We start from the raw sequence: 19,491 nt of genomic DNA, 5'->3' as shown, positions 1-19,491 counted from the left end.
TCAGTTTCTTGAACAGTCTCAAGTTCTCTCACCTAATTAATCCCTGTGTCTCCTTTAGATTCCAGTTAGGTTATCTGCTCAGGGAAACCTTCCATGCCCCCTCCTCCACTGTATTTAGGACAGATTTTTTTTCTTTTACATACTCGTAGACTCATCACCCCCTTTGTTCAGAACACTTATTAACTCAGTACCTAATTCTCCATTTATGAGTGTGGTTACCTGGCTTTCTTTTCCACTCTACCCTAAGCTCTAGGGGAGCAAGGGCCATGGCTATTTTTACTTACTTTATGCACAACTGCTGGTAGTGTCATCTGGCAGTAGACCATCATTAAGCAGTGATAGAAGTGTCTTTCAGGAGCTAGTCAGATAGCAAGAAGAGAATAATGTGTTCTAATGCTTTTGCTTCGAGCAGAATATTCTAATGGAGTTAAACCGTGTATGTTAAGGGGGTACAGAATAGCAGCCATTAACTCACAGGGGTGTAGGTACAGGTGTGAAGTAATCAGCAAACACCTTTGAAAAGATGAGTAGACATCCGTTATGCAAATGAGGGGAAAATGGCATTGTGGCAGAGGGAAGGACTTATACGAAGAAGTGAAAAGACTTCATGAGTTGAGGGAACTGACTGACGTTTCTATGACTGGAATGAAGGGAACATGTGGAGAAATAGTAAGAAGTGAGACTGGACGACTGGGACACAGAAAATGGAGAGCCTTGCCTATTTCCTGTGGAATTTGAACATATGTGGAGATAGAGATGATCACTAAGTAGGAAAATGGCATGACATATATGCATTTGAAAAAGACTTATTTTGGCAACTGGAACTCTCAGACATGGCTTGTGGAATTATAAAGTAGTAGAACCATATTGGAGAGCTGTTTGACAGTTCCTTACAAAATTGAACATACACCTATCCTATGAACTGGCACTTCTATTCCTATATATTTATCTAAAATTGAAAATATATGTCCAAAAAAGACATACAAAAATGTTCATGACAGCTTTTTCATAAGTTCATGACTTTTCATAAGAGCAAAAACTAGAAACAACTCAATTTTTCATCAACAGATGAATGGAAACATAAGTTGTGGTATATCCATACAATTGTGTACTACTCAGCAATATAAAGGACTTCTTCGGTGGCTCAGCAGTAAAGAATCCGCCTGCAATGCAGAAGACTCGGGTTCAATCCCTGGATTGGAAAGATCCCCTGGAGGAGGGCATGGCAACTCACTCCAGTATTCTTGCCTGGAGGATCCCATGGAGAGAGGAGCCAGATGGGCTACAGTTCAGAGCGTCGCAGAGTTGGACACGACTGAAGTGACTGAGCACGCATTCGCAGCAACATAAAGAACCTAGTGAAAATGCCATAGCCTGGATGACTTTCACAGACACTGTGTTGACTAAAGAATCCAGACACAAGATAATCCATACCATGTGATTCCATTTACATACAGTTTAAGAACAGGCAAAACTGTTCTATGGTAATAGAAATCAGGACATCAACTGCCTCTGGGCATCAGGGGCTTGACCGGAGAGAGTCATAAGGGAACCTTCTGAGGCTATGGGAATGTTCTGTTTCTTTCTTTCTTTTTTTTTGGAATGTTCTGTTTCTTGATTGGGGTAGTGGTTATGTTTAAGCCCGTCAAATTTTGCACTTACAATTTGTGTGTTTTATTGTATGTAAATTATGCATCCATTTTTTTTTTTAAGTACTAGAGGAAAACGACTTCTGTGGAAACAGTGTGGAGAATGCTCAAAGAGGAATTGAGAATTGACTTGGGGTGATTGTAACAATGGAGTAGAAAAATTTTAGAATGCTAGAATTTAAGCAATAGGTTTGGAAAAAGAGGGGATGAATTTCTGGATTATTGAGGTAATAGGATTCTTTTTTTCTTCTTTCTCCAACCCCCTCCCCTCTAGCAACTACCTGTTAGTCTCTGTATCAGTGACTCTGTTGTTTAGTTACGTTTGTTCATTTATTTTGGTTTTTTAGACTCCATATATAAGTGAAATCTACAGTATTGTCTTTTCTCTGTGTATATTATTTCACTTAACACCTCTTGGTCCAACCATGTTGTCACAAATGGCAGGACTTCATTCTTTTTCATGGCTGAGTAATACTCCATTGTGTGTATATGTGTGTATCTATATATCTGTATATCACATCTTCTTTATCCATTTTTCTATTGATGGGCACTTAGATTGCCTCCATATCTTGACTATTGTTAATAATGCTGTAATTAACATAGGGGCGGATATATCTTTTCATTTTCTTTGTATAAGTACCCAGGAGTGGAATTGCTGGATCATAGGGTAGTTCTATTTTTAATTTTTAAGGGAGGCTGCCATGCTTCTTTCCAGAGTAGCTGCATCAATTTACATTCCCATGCATGAGGGTTCCCTTTCCTCCACATCCTCACCAACACTTGTTATCTCTTGTCTTTTTGATAATGGCTCTTCTGACAGGTGTGAGGTGATATCTCATTGTGGTTTTGATTTGCATTTCCCTGATGGCTAGTGATTTTGGGCATCTTTTCATGTGTCTATTAACCATCTGTATGTCTGCTTTGGAAAAATGTCTATTAAGCTCCTCTGTCCATTTTTTAATCAAGTTTTTTGTCTTCTTGATGTTGAGTTGTGTAAGTTCTTTGTGTGTTTCAGGTATTAACCCCTTATCAGATATATAATTTACAAATATCTTCTCCTATTCAGTAGGCAGCCTTTTCATTTTGTTAACAGTTTCACTCTGCAAAAGCTTTTTAGTTTGATGCAATCCCATTTGCTGATTTTTGCTTTTGTTTCTTTTGCCTGAGGAGACATCCAAAAAAGTATTGCTAAGACTCATGTTAAAGAGCATATTGCCTATGTTTTCTTCCAGAAGTTTTATGGTTTCAGGCCTTACATTTAAGTCCTTAATCCATTTTGAGTTTATTCTCATATGTGATGTGAAAGGGTGGTCTAGTCTGATTCTTTTGCTTGTAGTTGCCTCAAGTTCAGTTCAGTTCAGTCGCTCAGTAGTGTCTGACTCTTTGCGACCCCATGAACCACAGCACGCCAGGCCTCCCTGTCCATCACCAACTCCTGGAGTTTACTCAAACTCATGTCCATTGAGTCGGTGATGCCATCCAACCATCTCATCCTCTGTCTAGGTTTCCTTTATTGAAGAGGCTGTCTTTTCCCCATTGAATATTCTTGCCTCCTTTGTCATAGATGGATTGACCATATAAATGTGGGTTTTTTTTTCCCTGGATTCCCTGTTCTGTTTCCTTGACCCATGTGCCTGTTTTTGTGTCAGTATTTTTTTTTTTTTTTTAATTTGGCTGCACCGGGTTTTAGTTACAGAACACAAGATCTTCGTTGTCAAGTGCAGGATCTTCAGTTGCGTCACACAGGCTCTTAGCTGCAGCATGTGGGATCTAGTTCCCTGACCAGGGATTGAACCCAGGCCCCCTGCATTGGGAATGCAGAGTTTTAACCGCTGGACCACCAGGGAAGTCCCAGTACCATACTATTTTGATTACTGTAGATTTGTAGTTTGAAATCAGGGAGCAAGATACCTCCAGCTTTGTCTTCTTCCTTAAGACTGTTTAGGCTATTCAGGGACTTTTGTGTTTCTCTATATATTTTAGAATTATTTGTTCTAGTTTTGTGAAAAATGCCATTGGCATTTTGATAGGGATTGTATTGAATCTGTAAATTGCCTTAGGTTGTATGTTCATTTTAGCAGTATTAATTCTTCCAATCCATGAGCACAGTGTATCTTCCCATTTTTTTGCATTATCTTCAGTTTCTTTCATCACGTCATCATTTTTCTGAGTACAGGTCTTTTACCTCCTTAGTTAGATTTATTATTAGGCATTTTTATTCTTTTTGAAGTGATTTGTAAATGGGATTGTTTTCTTAATTTCTCGTCCTAGTTTGTTTTTAGTGTATGAAAAGGAGGTGGTAGGATTGATAGAACTTAAAAAATGAAGAGGGAAGAGTTAAGTCTTTGGATTGTACCCGTTGATAGGTTGATACAGTTGCTGAAAATTTGGAAGCAGGTTTTGAGGGAGGATTTTTGGTGGTGGCCGGTGAGTTGGGTTCCAGAAAGGTGAGCTTGTTGTAACCCTGAGGAATTTCCATGTGCAACAGGCAGAGCTAAAGATGGGTCTGAAGCCTGGGGAGAGTCCAGGGCTGAAGATAAGAGTGTGGGGTCACCAAGAGGTAGGCATCATTGAAATCATAATGAATGGGAGAGTTTGAGGATTAAGCAGAGACAAGGGCTAAAAACAGAACCTTGGAAACCTTGACATTTAAAGGTCAGTAGAGAACTAGGAGCCCATGAAGGAATCTGAGGAGATACAAAATGTGCTTCATAAGAGCCAAAGAAGGGGTAAGTGATTCAATAAATAGGGAGGGTCAATGTCAAGTGCTGTAGCAGTCAGGCCAGAAAATAACTGCTTTCACGCCCCTTCCTCCCTCCCAAACCTTTCAGATGAACTCCTTTCTCCTGCTACTGGAATGTTTTTCCTGAAGGTGGCCAGAGACCTCCAAGTCTCCAGATCTAGTGGCATCATCATCTCCAGCCTCATCTTCAACCTCCCTGAACATTCGACATCACCAACCATGCCCTCCTCCTTGAAATTCTCTCCCCTAGGCCTTTGTGACTCTGCAGGTTTCTTATTACCCTCACACAAACCCTCATCATGGCTCCTCTTCCTGCTCCTGAACATACTCATTCCCTGAGGTTTTGCTGTCTTTTCTTCTCTTGACATCAAATCGAATCGTCATGTGGTTAGAACTGTGGTAGGTGCCGATGAGACCAGTAAATATAACATAGGCCTGGCTTCCCAGGAGTTGACAGCATAGCCACAGTGGAAGAAGAAAATAGATCTCAACAGTACTGTATGCTAGACAGTTATTAGCCAGGTTCTCTGGGATTGTGGAAGGAACAATGGAGCCTGAAACAGTAAATAAGAACACATAGAGTCTAGGGAGATAGTGTCTAGAAAGGATGGGATCCCTGGAAATGTTTGTGGCTGAAGTGTATATAGAAAAGGTGGGGCTGAAGCGTGAGAGAAGGATTCGAAATATAAATGTAGAGAGGTAAATTGCAAAGTGTCGTGTGTAATTCTTAGGAGTTTGAGCATCATTCTATATATATATATATATAAGCAGTAGAGAGCCAGTTGGGTCTTAAATAGAGGAAAGATGATCACACACAGGCTTCCCAGGTGGCCCAGTGCGTAAAGAATCTGCCTGCAATGCAGCAGACTCAGGAGACATGTGTTCGATCTCTGGGTTGAAAACATCCCCTGGAGGAGGGCATGCAAACCCACTCCAATATTCTTGTCTAGAAAAATCCCATAGACAGAAGAGCCTGGTGAGCTACAGTCCATAGGGTCACAAAGAGTTGGACATGACTGAAGCAACTTAGCATACATGCATGCTTTATCACACAAAAAATTTTGGAACATAACTAGCTGAATGAAGGCTAGAGAGACTGGGAGGAGGCTGGGGAGCAGAAGGGCCAATAAGGAGGCTATTTCCGTAATCCAGGTGAGAAATGATGAGGATTTGAATTAAAGTGGCAATGAGAATGGGGGTTCCTTAGTGGCTCAGTGGTAAGGACTCTGCCTGCAATTCAGGAGACCCAGGTTTGATCCTGGGTTGGGAAGATCCCCTGGAGGAGGGCATGGCCACCCACTCTAGTACTCTTGCCTAGAGAATCCCATGGACATAAGAGCCTGGCAGGCTGCAGTCCTTAGGGTCACTCAGAGTCAGACACAACTGAAGCGACTAAGCAGCAACAGCGGCAGCTCTGAGAACAGGGAAGATGATGAAATTCCAGAGGTATTTCTGGTATAGACTTGAATTGGTGAGGCAACTGGTTGGGAGATGCCAAAGGAGAGGTTGAGGATGACTGCATAGTGCTTAAGAGAGGAGATTTGGGTCAGTGGTGACTCCGTTACCCCAAATTAAAACCACAAGAATGGAAACAGCCTTTGAATGGAAGTACATTTATGATTAAGATGTAAACATACTTGGGAATTCCCTAGTGGTCCACTAGTTAAGACTGCATGCTTTCACTGCCAAGGACGCTGGTTCAATCCCTGGTCAGGGAACTAAGATCCTGCAAGCGGCATGGTATGACCAAGAAAAAAATAAGATTTAAACATACTAATTTTGAAATTATTATGCAGTATTTAGTTAGAACTCTGTTTCGACACAGAGATCGTGGCTGAAGCCCTAGGATTAGATGAGCCTTTTTTGAAAGCCCATATAGAAGAGATCATGAGTTTGGAAGAGATGGAACATCAAAGAATATCAGCATTGGGACTTCTCTGGTAGTCCAGTGGCTAAGACTCCCTGCTCCCAATGCCCTGGTCAGGGAACGAGATCCCATATGCGGCAACAAAGATACCATGTGCTGCAACTAAGACCCGGCACAGCCAAATAAATCATAAATATTTTTTTAAAAATGAATATCACTATTGTAGAGTTGAGAAGGGAAAGCCTGAAAAGAAACAAACAGAGAAAGAGGAAAAGGACAAAGAATCCTCAAAACTAAGAGAATAAAGAGTTTTAAGAACAACAACAACATCAACAATGTCAAATGTCACAGAAAGGTTTAGGCCTAAATGTGTACATTGTGTTTGGTAACTAGGAGATCCCTGACTAACGCATCAAGAGCATTTTTATTGGAGGGCAGGGATGGAAACCATACGGTTGAAGAGAATTTAGGAGAAAAATTAGAAAAAGCATAGTGTAAAATAATGTCACATTCAGGCATACAAATACTTGGAACATTTCCTTTCCACATAATTTTACTCAGGAAAATTACTTGAAGGTGTACTCCAGAAAAAAAATGAAAGAAATTCAATAAAGAAGAAACATGGGATCTGAGGGGGAAAAAATAGAGCCATGTCAGATTAATGGTGGTAGAGCAGATCCATAGAGTAATGTGTCCAAAATTGATCATTTAACAGGAAAATTAGGGATCTTGACAGTCTTGCCATAGGATGAAGAAAACATATAGTTCTACTTTCTGTAAGAAAAAGGGCAATGAGAAACCTCAGAAATGTAGAGAAAAGCCTGTGGAAGAAGTCTGGGCCAAACATGAAGCAAACTGAAATATAATATGATTTTGAGCAGTTTGATGGCAGATAAAAAAAGAACAATAAACCTATATATTTGAATTTTTTCCATCCAGTAACTTGGCTGGAAATAGTGTTATAGCCCTTTCTGTCATGATTTATTCACCCTACCTGATGCTGCAGTGTATGTAATCATAAACATAAATATTGCTTATTGTTCTTCAAGTTTTAGATTCAATTTATGTGAAGTTTACAAAACATGCAAAAATTCATGGAGCTCCAAAGCAGAATCTGAATGATTTAAACCTTGACATGTAAAGAAGAACTTGAACAGGTAATCAAAATTTGAAATGTGGAGAAGAGTGTTAGCAATAAGATAGCTACCATTCATTGAGTCTCCACTATGTCCCAGCACTATCCTAAGCCTGTTAAAAGTTATTGAATTCATGACAAGGCTATGAGTTAGGTGCTATTTTTATATCCATTTTCCAGATAAGGATACTGAAGCACAGAGAGGTGGAGCAACCTGCCCAGGGTCACACAGCTAGAAAATGGAAGCAGTGAGATTAGCACCTCAGCGGTCTGGCTCCAGAGCCTACATCTGCATGTACTCCATGCCACTGTCCCGTTTCCTCAGGTGAGGCAGAGAGAAGTGCCCAGGTACCAGCAACCTCATCACACTTCCTGGAAGGGGGAGCAGGAGGAGAAACTGTCCCAAGTCGATGCAGCAGACAGGAAGCTTAAAATAGGTATTTTACAAGTCACCTGAGGTGGTTGCCTCAGCAGGTTAGGACTGAGGGGTGGGAGGCTGAGAGGAGAACTTACTGTCATTTTATATACTTAACGAACCATTTGAATTGTTATTACTATGTGCATGGATTACTTTCATCATTTAAAAATCCTACCCTTCTTCCAAGGCCATGTTTAAAAATGTCCTCCCAAAGCTTCCCTAATTCCTTCAGTAAAAAATGGGCTCTTGAATCCTCTGAGCTCCTGCAAGGCTGTGTCTCTAATTCTGCCCTCTTCAGAACCCACTACTTCTGACTTTACATTGCCTTTGAAAATGCCTTGGGGACAGCGTCTTTGTCAGAATTACCTGACTTACCTCCATGACCTTGGCATCGTGCCCTGCTTAGGTTATGTGCTCAGTAAATATTGAATGAACTGGACGAGTGGCTTCTGTTAACAGCAGATTGTGTCCATTTCCCGCAATTTGGGGAACTCAGAACACGTGGCTTGAGTATGTCTGTGGGTCAGTCCCTGTGCTGCCACTGGGGAGGAGGGAGATGGGGAGAGGAGGAGGGGTGTGGAGTGGCCACGTTGCCCCATCCTTCTATGAAAACAGAGTCACAAAATGACAGCGCTGAAATGAATCTTAGATCGTTACGTCCAACCCCATCATTTTACAAATGAGGAATCTAAGGCCAGGGAGCAGAAAAGACTGGAAAGCCCACAATGAAACTGGAATAGCTGTGTATCAGCTTAGGTTCTTAAGCTTTGTTCCTAATTACCAAAGCAATACCTGTTCAATACTTAGCTTGGGTCTTTTGGTTTGTTTTTTTAAGCCCCTAAAATCTCTCTATATTTCTACCTGAACATGGTTTAGAGCTTTTATTTATTTATTTTTTTATGGTCTTGCTTTGTAGGTGACATTTTAAGTTGGCACAGATTCTTTTTGGATGGCAGTGAATGATGGATGGGTAGATAGATGGATAAATTAGTGACTTTCCCGGGATAACATAGCTGGTCGGTGACAGAGCCGAGACCTAGCAAAGCATCTTGTTGAGGGATGCCAAGCAGCTGAAGTACGAGACACCAAAGCACTTCTGAGTTGCTGTGACAACTACAGGAGTCCTCTAATTTCCATCAGAGTGTGTGGGGATCAGGGTCAGATCCTAATGCACAGGCTCAGAGGTTAAGGTCCAAAGGAGGACGCTCCTTACCCGGGCTGCAATGGCACAGCCCCAGCTAGAGTCAGGAATCAGCATTTTGTTGAAGCCACCAGGCCTGGTCTGAAAGAGGGGCCAAGAGAAATGGATCCAAAGGACACTGTTATCCAGGCAGCACCATGTGGTGAAGAGAAACAGGAGGCAGACCCAGATTCCTGTCCTGGCTCAGGCACTAAGTCATTGAGTGACTTTGGGCAGGTCACTGCCTCTTTCTGGGCCTCGGTTTCTTTACCTACAAGGTGAGGTGATTGGACTAGTCCCTGGGTGATGTCCAAGGGCTCTAACCGTGTGAAAACGCCCTGACACCACAATTGCAAAATGTCTTGTCAGAATCCAGAGAAGGCTGGGATTCCAGCCTCAGATCCACAGAGAGGACATATCCCTCCCCTCACCCCTTTGTCGCCCACGGACTCCATGCCCTCTGACAGCCAGCCGGAGCTGCGGGACAACAGCCTAAGACGGGTAGCCTGCCAGCCCTGGCCAGCTCCCTGCTCCAATTGAGGTAGGAGTGGGGCCGGGAGCAGGTACTCTTCTTCAGAGATGCCTCCCTTTGGAGGAGGCACTACTTGGGTGGTCAACAAAGACCCAGGTTCCTCGGCTGGAAGCAGCGGTGTGCCTTCCTCCTCCTCCACGAAGATGGGGGTTGCAGGAGGTCAGCGGTCCTGGGAGCACTGCTGAGTGGGGGTGAAGAAGCCAGCTGGGTGGAGGGGCAGGGTGACTGGGTGACCTGTGGTGGCGACTCCACGTCCATGTCCAGTCCCCGAGGGTCGTATCCCCCAGTCTCTTCACAAGTCATCTACCTCCCAAGCCTCTCCACCTTCCTATGCGTGTCACCACTTACACTTCATTCACTCAGTAAGTATTTTTAGAGCATCTGTTGCTCTAGATGCTGAGGATACAGTGGTAAATGAGAGAGACAAAACCCCTGCTCTCAAGGAGCTTATGTTCTAATGGGGGAGGTACTTAGTAAGCAAATACTGATCATATAGTATATTATACACATGGTGAGACATGCTGTGAAAAGAATAAAGCAAGTAGAGGAGATAAGAAATGTGAGCAGAGCATGCTCTTGGAATTAAGGTGGTCTGGGAAGACCTTGCTAATAAGGTGACTTTTGAGCAAAGACCTGAAGGAAGTGAAGGTGCAAGTCCTGCGACATTCCAGGCCGAGAAGAAACATCCCAGGCAAAGAAAAGGCCCAGAATAGAGTGTGCTTGGCGTGTCTAGAACGCAGTCGGCAAGGCTGGAGAGGTGGAGTCACAGGAGACAGGCGGAAGTTGCAGAGAAGGCAGGGACAGAGTATAGCACCTTGAGGGCCGTCACTCAGTGGCCAGGACGGGAAGCCACTGGAGGTGGTGAGCAGCGGGGTGATGTGTCTGGCTTGGGTTTTAAAAGGGTTTCTGCTGTGTGAAGGACAGGTGAAGGTGGAAGCAGGGAAACAGGTGAGCTGTCAATTGCAGTAATCCAGCTGAGAGATGACAGGGGCTTGGACTGGAGTGGAGAGGTGGTGAGGAGTGTTAAAATTTGAAATGTGTTTTGAAGGTAGAACTGACAGATTTGCTGACAGATTGGATATGGGGCATGAAAGGAAGGAATCAGGATGGTTCCAAGACTCTTTGGCCTGAGCAACTGGAAGGATGGGTTTGTTGTTCACAGAGATGGGAAGGGCTGTGTTGGGGTAGATGACACATCTAAGTCAGGTTTTCCAATTGACAGTTGGATCCATGAGTTTGGAATTAATGGGAACATTTGAGGGTAAAGATGTGTTTAGAAGTCATCAGCAAATAAACTTGCACTGTCCAATATGGTAGCCACTAACCATAAAAGACTTTTTATATTTAACATGAGTTAACAGTAAGTAGCATTTAAAATTTAGCCCCTTCTGTCACACTAACCACATTTCAAGTGCACAAAAGCCAAATGTGAGCAGAGGCTACCATACTGGACTGCACAGATAGAGAACATTTCCACCATCACAGCAAGCTCATTAGACAGTGCTTATAATGTCTGGATGAGAGGCCAGGAGAGTGGATGGAGGAACGTGAGCTTTTATCAGTTGGGAAGATAGAGAGGAGTGGCCTCTATGCTCAGTTGCTAAGTTGTATCCGACTCTTTGTGATCTCATGGACTGTATAGCCCACCAGGCTCAGACTTTGTCCATGCGATTTCCTAGGCAAGAATACTGGAGTGCCCTGTATAGGAGTAGGAAAATCCAGGAGAGGGTGGGTTTCTAGATGCCAGTAAAGAAGGTATATTGGAGAAGAGGTCAGATGCTTATATTAGGACAGGGAGACTGAAAATCAAGAACTGTTGGTGGTCCAGTGGTTGAGAATCTGCCTGCCAGTGCAGGGAGGGGTTCCATCCCTGGTCCCAGAGGATCACACGTGCCGTGGAGCAACTAGAACACGCACGCCGCAGCTGCTGAAGCCCGCGCCATCTAGAGAGTAGTCCTTGCTCACCACAGCTGGAGAAAGCCCACACTCAGCAACGAAGACCCAGCACAGCCAAAATAAATAAATAATAATAACCTTAAAAAAAATTGACCAGCAGATTTATCAACAAGTAGGTCGTCAGTGACTTCAGGGAAGGCAGTTTTGCAGAGGTGGAGACCAAAGCTTGAGTGAGGTGATAGGTTCCAGAGAGAATGAGGAGAGAGGAATTGGAAATAGCACCTATACACACCTTTTCAGATGAAGGTGCTGTGGAGGAGCAGAGAAGTAGCCAGAGGCTTATGATGTTAAGGGAAGTAAAGCTTCCCCGCAGGGGAATTGAGAAAGCCGTGCCTTGAGGAAGGAAGAGCCGAGGGGATCTGATTCCCACAGGGTAGGATGGTCCCTGGCTAAGATATGGACAGGATGGATGTCTTGTCTGGAGGATGGAGGGAGGGCAGAGTCGGTGGCAAGGCTGCAGATAAGACAGTGGCTAGGGCATGGGGAGCGTGGGGAGGTTCTCTTGCAAATGTCTCAGTTCCCCCAGGGCAGTTAGGAGGAGTTCATTGACTGAATGTGAACCTGGCATTGGAGGGGTGAGGAGAGAGAGAAGGGCATCCAGTAGTCATCCAGGAAAGCAGAAGAGTGGTGGGGTTAGGGGATGGATATGGGATTGCCAGGCTGCACCGAAGGCTTGCTTAAAGTTTGTGGTCCTGCCAGAGCCAGCTTCCAGAATTTGCCCTGTCTTGCCTCTGTGTGTTCACATATGCCACTTTTTCTCTTCAGAGGGTCCTTCCCATTTCTCTGGTCCCTCCGCTGCCCAGCAGACCCACGGTTCTGCAAGGCACAGCTTGAGCATCTGCTCCTTCTGATACCTCCTTCCCTCCCTTTCTTCTCACTGGAGCCCATCCTTCCCCGCAGAACTCTGATCGTGTCACATGATCAGTATTTGCTTCTATGGCTAGTGCTCTAAGGCAGGGGTCAGCAGGCACTTTTTGCAGAAGGGCAGATAGTGAATATATTAGGTTTTGTAGACTATTCAGTCTCTGCCACACTATTCAGTCTGTACAGATTGTAGCACAAAAGCAGTCAGACAATACATAAAAGATGGGGTGTGACTGTGTTCCAGTAAAGTGCTATTTGCTGAAACAGGCGGTGGGCTGGATCTGACCTCTGGGCCATAGTTTGCCAACCCCTACTCAAGGGAATGGCAGAGATGATGCCTCAGTTCTCAGCGGCCCCTGTACCTGGGTGCCAGCTAGGGGCTCAGGAAATGTTTGAATGGACGACAGATGAATGGATGTGCCGGAATAAACATTTAGGCCTGCCCTACTTAGACTACAGAGCAGTGTTCCCTCAGACATGCAAATTTTAGTCTGTTTGTCAGTGGTCTGTCATTACACGGTCACCCCGTGCCTAGGGAAGGATTATATGTGAGAGCATGAGCCCACGATACCCAGGAAAGATCAGAGATGGCCTTGCCACCCACTGCATCCATGCTAAACTGCCACCCTGGCTAGCCAACCTTGCTCCTACTTGTTCCCAGGTGCACAGACTCCCAGTTCAGAGGGACCAGCCTCTTCACAAACAGGCCCTCCATTTTCACCATCCCTCTGCATAGTTCCTGTGCTCCCCTTCAGCCCAGCATCCCTCAGCCCCTGCAGAGAACAAATAGTCATCAGGTCTCTGTCATATGCAAGGCAAAGTGGGAGAATCATAGGCCCTTCCCTGAAGAAGCTTACTCAGTCCAAGCATCCCTTTGGGAGTGCCCTCTGCCTACCCACATCATACTCATACCTGAGCTCCTCCTTAGAGCTTGCCAGAGTCACCCCAACCCGCCTGATTCCCCCTTCTTCTCTATTTTTTTGTCCCGAGGTTTTGCACCATTCTGGGCTTCTCTTGGGGGTGGATTCACATGTAAGTATCCTCTCCCCATCATACTGTCAACCAACAAAGACCAAGGACAGCAGAGTGTGCTTTTGTTTCTTTGAGCTCACACTGTCCAAGAGAAGTATAAACCACACACACACAGTTTAAAATTTTTCTAGTAACACATTAAAAAGTTAGAAACTGGTGTGTATGCGTGTGTGCTCAGTCGTGCCCAACTCTTTGCGGCCCCCTGGACTGTAGCCCACAAGCCTCCCCTGTCCATGGAATTTTCCAGGCAAGAATACTGGAGTGGGTTGCCACTTCCTACTCCAGAGGATCTTCCCGATCCAGGGACTGAACCTGCTTCTCCTGTGTCTCCTGCATTGGCAGGCAGATACTTTGCCACTGAGCCACCTGGAAAGCCCTAAAAGAAATAGGTGAGATTAATTTTAATGTATTTTTAATAACAAATATATCTAGAATATTATTCTAACATGCAATCAATATAAAAATGATTTTATTCATATTATTCATACGTCTTCAGTGTGTGTTTTGCTTGTACAAAACAGCTCAGTTTGGGCAGCAACACTGCAAGTGCTCCGTAGCCACATGTGGCCAGTGGCTCCCTCACTGGAGTGTGTAGCTCATGCAGGGAGGGTGGTAGGTGCCTGGGAAGTGGCCGCATTGAGTCTTCCTTGTGAAGTGCTTTCCTCCTAGCCTCTGACACCATTGGATATTGTACTGGGGACTCCGAAGAGCTCCAGTACTATAATCCTGCATGTCCCAGCACAGAAAAGACTTCAGCAAGAGGCAAAGTGATAGATAAGAAGTGATTTATTAGAATCACTCACAATTTATTGTGAGCCTTACAAGCAGGCAGGCAAGAGGATGCTGCACCCTGAGAACTTACAGAGCTCCAGTTTTATAATCAAAAGAAAAGTGGGGTGGGGGAAGAAGAGCTTCTTTGTCTTTCTTGAGTAGACTCTGTGCTTCCATCATCAGCTCCTCCTCCAGGTTGTGCAGGAGAGTTTTCTTGACCCCATATGGTCAAGCGAGGTCCACAAATTCTTGTTTTTCATGTGTGTAGAGATCATGTCCTAGGGATCATTAACTTAACTGAGCTCACTGGGCAGGATGTGGGTCTCATGACACCTGACCAGAGATTATACCCATGTCCCCTGCCTTGCAAGGCAGACTCTTCACCACTGGACCACCAAAGAAGTCCTTAAACTACCTTCATTGAGAAACATTTGACATATAAATGTAGAGAAAACTGAGATTTAAGAGCTTGCTTTTACTCAGATGCTAAGTTACAAAGCTCAAATTTGAACCCAGGTCCAGGTCCAAAGCCTGTCCATAAAATAGAATATTTAAGTTGGAAGGTTCATTAGAAAATTATCCAAACCATTACCTCCATGAATATCACTTGTGTTCTCAGCACCTAGCCCCAGTGTCCAGCTCATCCTAGGAGTTCGGTTATTTCAGTGAGCAAATCTGGTCTCACTTTATAGATGAGAAATTGAGAAATGAGAGGAGACTTGTCCGACTCAGTGGAAAGAGGGACATCAGAGGCTAGAACCCACATTGCTGATTATCACTGCACTGCTCTTATTCCATGTCATTTTGTCACGCAGGAGATCAGCCCCCCAACCATGGGAGTTTGACATCTGAAGTGCTCTTTGTATTTGCAGGGACAGATTTTCAGCAGGCATTTTCTTCCCCAGGTCCACAGCCTCCGAACTCACCAGGAATCCTCCTTGCAATTCCCATCTCCTCTTAATTCCACCCTCCAGCAGCTGAGCCTGCTCAGGGACCCGGACTCCAGGTCTCCACGTGAAGCCGCATATACCAGCAAAGCTCACTGCATGTGGGCACCACCCCCAGCTTTCATCTCGGGTCACACTCGTCGTGACAACTCAAGAGGTTTCCTTGGCTGGAGGGCAGCACGACTCTCCAAGAGGGTCACGCCAGCAGCGGCCTGCTGTGCCTGGATGCCAGCCCTGGAGCCTGATTGGGAAGGCGCCCTCGGGCTTACTGCAGGCCCAGCCAGTCAGCATCCTCCCAGAGAACTCCTAGCAGCCTCCCTCCTGATTGGGTCATAGTAAAGGTCATAGATTGTATTAGAAGCTTAGAACTGAAAGGGAATTTAAATATCATGCTCCCTAGTGCTTTTCTAACTGTAATGTCCTACAAGTCTCCTGGGAATCTTGTTAAAATGCAGATTTCTGATTTCATCAATTGCAACAGATATACCACTGGAAGCTATGCGGGGTGGTGGGGGAAGGGGTGGTAGTCATGTAGAAATGCTCTATATTTTAAATTTTTCTTTAAATTTTAAAACTGCTCTAAAAAAATAGTCTATTAATTTTTTTAACATCCTACTGAGTTCCAAGAGGAGATCATTTGCTGGGTAATTGCTCAGTCATGTTTCTCCTTAGGCACAAAGATGACCTTGCACATTCACTGCTGATGGCCCCTCCAAGGCTGCCTCCAGCACTGACTTGCTGCAAACTGTCCTCAGGTTTGATGGGTTAACTGAGGAATACTTTTTGAATGCAGAAAGCGTACTCATGGGGCCATCTAAGGGCCCTGCCTCACTCTTCTGCCTTTAGAAAAGCTGCTGAACTAAATCTGGCATATAGAAATGTTCCTGAGAGATTTTTCTTTTTTTTTTTAAGGATTTAATATAATTTTTATTCTATATTGGGGTATAGCCCTACAATTGTTGTGTTAGTTTCAGGTGAATAGCAGACTGGTTCAGTTATATATATACCTTTATATGTTCTTTTTCAGATTCTTTTTTTCCCATATAGGTTATTACAGAATAACTCTAACCTGTAGTAGAGTTCCCAGTAGCTCCTTGTTGATTATTTATTTTATATATAATAGTGTGTATGTATTAATCTCAACTTCTAATTTATCCTTCTTCCCCCACCTTTCCCCTTTAGTAACTGTAAATTTGTTTTTGAAATCTGTGAGTTTGTTTCTGTTTTGTGAATAAGTTCATCTGTATCATCTTTTTAGATTCCACATATAAGTGATACTGTATGATATTTGTCTTTCTCTGTCTGACTTACCTCACTTAGTATGATAATCTCTAGGTCCATCCGTGTTGCTATAGATGGCATTAGTTCATTCTTTTCTTGACTGAGTCATATTCATGTACATGTACATACTGTATACATGTACCAAATCTTCTTTATCCATTTCTCTGTCAATGGACATTTAGGTTTTTACATGTCTTGGCCATTGCAAATAGAGCTGCAGAGAACATTGGGATGCATATATCTTTTCAGATTATGGTTTCCTCCAGATGCCCAGGAGTGGGATTGCTGGATTATATGGTAGTTATATTGTTAGTTTTCTGAGGAACCTCCATACTGTTCTCCATAGTGGCAGCACCAATTTACATTCCCAGAAACAGTGTAGGAGGGTTCTCTTTTCTCTACACCCTCCCCAGCATTTATTGTTTATAGACATTTCTATGATGGCCATTCTGACCAGTGTGAGGTAATGCCTCGTTGTGGTTTTGATTTCCATTTCTCTCATAATTAGTGATGTTGAATACTTTTTCAAGTGCTTTGAGGTTTTTTTTTCCTTTCCGTTTGCTAATATGAACCCTGGCCTTAAGGAGCTTATAGTCTAGAATAGATGGTATAGGAGCCTAAAGCTCTATAAGACAAAGTAGAAAAGTGGTACATACCCTGAGTGATGTACAGTTAAAGTGTACAGAAGAGAGAAAAGAGTTGGCTCCCTGACACTGCGTTCAGGTGGAAGCAGTGACCCTGGGTTATAGAAGGTTGGATGAGAGAGAGATTATGGCTGGGACTTGTGGAATAGGGGAATCCGTGTTCCTGCCGAGAGAGTTCCATAAGCAGAGGCAGAGGGTGGATAATTGTGTGCCTGTGTCCGTGCACTTGGAACAGTGGTGTCTGGACAAGGTGGCTGGAACACAGCACATAAGGAGGGTGAGGAATGGCTTAAAACGTTGAGGTCAGGTGGTGGAGGGTTCTGAATCACAAGTCAAGGAATTGAGACCATGTTCAGTAAGCAGTAAACCATTAAATTAAAATATGCCTGCTCCTTGGAAGAAAAGCTATGACAAACATAGACAGCATATTAAAAAGCAGAGACATCACTTTGCCAACAAAGGTCTGTTTAGTCAAAGCTGTGGTTTTTCCAGTCGTCATATACAGATGTGAGAGTTGGACCATAAAGAAGGCTGAGTGCCAAAGAATTGATCCTTTCAGATTGCACTGGAGAAGACTCTTGAGAGTCCCTTGGACTGCAAGGAGATCAAACCAGTCAATCCTAAAGGAAATAAACCCTGAATATTCACTGGAAGAACTGATGCTGAAGCTGAAGTTCCAATACTTTGGCCATCTGATGCGAAGAGCCCATTCATTGGAAAAGACCCTGATGCTGGGAAAGACTGAAGGTAAAAGGAGAAAACGGCAGCAAAGGATGAGATGGTAACACCACCAACTCAATGGACATGAATTTGGGCAAACTTCGGTAAATAGTGAAGGAGAGGGAAGTCTGGCATGGTGCAGTCCATGGGGTGGCAAAGAGTCGGACATGACTGAGCAGCCGAACAGTACCAAGTCGGTAAGCAGTGGGGATTGAGCAAACCCCAGCTTCAGCAGAGGAGTTTTGTGGTGGCTGCATGTAAGATGTGTCAGAGAAGAGAAGATCCTTACCTGGAGGTAAGGATCCTCGTCAGGAGACTGCTTTGAGGAAGATTCGAGAACCCAGGCAGTTGGAAGCTGTCTAGTCTGCCTTGGGATTCCCACAGCCCTTTTCCTGTATCTCTCATACACACTTAGCAATTTTTAACCTTATGTACGTTTTTTAGTTTAAAAGTAGATTTAGTTCATTATTAATGAAAATGAGATAATATAGAAACATATAAAGTAAACAGTTCCTTGTAGTCCCACCACCCAGAGAGAACTTCTTTTAACATTGTGGGTCTGTCCTTTCAGATTGCTTTAAATATACATCACACTATATGGGCTTTTTTTTTTCCCAGATATGAACATAGTTTAAAGCCTACTTTTTCTAATTACCTTGTAGTGAACATCTTTCCTTGTCAAGCAGTATTTCTAGATTTTTGTTGTTGCTTTGGTTGACTTTTGGTTTTGCTTTCCTAATTTTTAAAATTGTGGTAACATGTACGTAACATGAAATGTACCGTCACTGATAGTATATTTGCATCATTGTGCAACCTTTAATGTTATTTAGTTGCAGAACATTTTCATAACCGGAAAAGGAAACCCTGCAACAACTAAGCAGTCATTCCCCATTCCTCTCTCTCCCCAGCCCCCAGCAACCATTAATTTGCTTCCTATCTCTAGAGGTTTATCTATTTGAGAAATTTCATGTAAATGGAATCATACAGTATGTGGCCTTTTGTGTCTGGCTTCTTTTACCCAACACAGTGTTTTCAAAGTTCATCATATCTAGATTATCCTTGTCTTTTTTTTTTTTTAACAAAACATGCTCAGGAACAAAAAGCAGTGAAATGAAACCTCTCCTCGAGAATACCACTTCTCCCTCCTACCTCCCTACCTGTTAATAACTTTGGATGCAGCCATCTGGACCTTTTAGATGAATGGAGATTGATAGGAACAATCAAGCGATGACTTTTTTCAACATATTCTGCTGTCTGTCTCCTCCCATCACCTGACATGAACGCGGCAAGATGTTTTAGCTTTTTTAGTCACTTTCAGGATTTAAAAAACTGTTAATTAATGTCTGACTCTCTGCGGCCCCATGGACTGTAACCCACCAGGCTCCTCTGTCCATGGAAGTCTCCAGCAAGAATACTGGAGTGGGTAGCCATTCCCTTCTCCAGGGAATCTTCCCAACCCAGGGGTCAAACCCAGGTCTTCTACATTGCAGTGGATTCTTTACTGTCTAAGCCATCAGGGAAGCCCTTCAGGATTTAGGACAGACTCATTTTCAGGTGTTAAAATATCCCATGTAAATGAAAACTCTGTCCAGGCTACACAACCTGACCTACAGGCCAGCCCTTCTGCTCCTTCCCACACCCAATTCCCTGTATTCACCTGTATTCATCGTCGACATGATCTGAGGATACTTTTGTAAGTTCCTTAGAAACCCGCCTTCTGTGTCCTGCCCACTCCAGCCCCTCTGGGTGCAG

At 43.7% G+C, this 19,491-nt stretch overlaps 1 protein-coding gene and 1 non-coding gene across 2 annotated transcripts in view; one reads left to right on the top strand and one right to left on the bottom strand.

The window, feature by feature from the left end:
• TMEM266 (transmembrane protein 266) overlaps nt 1–19,491 on the top strand; it is a 126,795-nt gene that overhangs the window by 23,448 nt on the left and 83,856 nt on the right. The window lies entirely within an intron of this gene.
• On the bottom strand, nt 3,424–3,496 carry TRNAG-CCC. The gene has a single exon. It is a non-coding gene; the product is annotated as a tRNA-Gly (tRNA).

Source organism: Cervus canadensis, chromosome 17 (assembly GCF_019320065.1).
Source record: "Cervus canadensis isolate Bull #8, Minnesota chromosome 17, ASM1932006v1, whole genome shotgun sequence".
NCBI lineage: Eukaryota > Metazoa > Chordata > Mammalia > Artiodactyla > Cervidae > Cervus > Cervus canadensis.
Note: the sequence above shows the minus strand (reverse complement) of the source record. Positions and strands in the feature narration are given on the sequence as shown.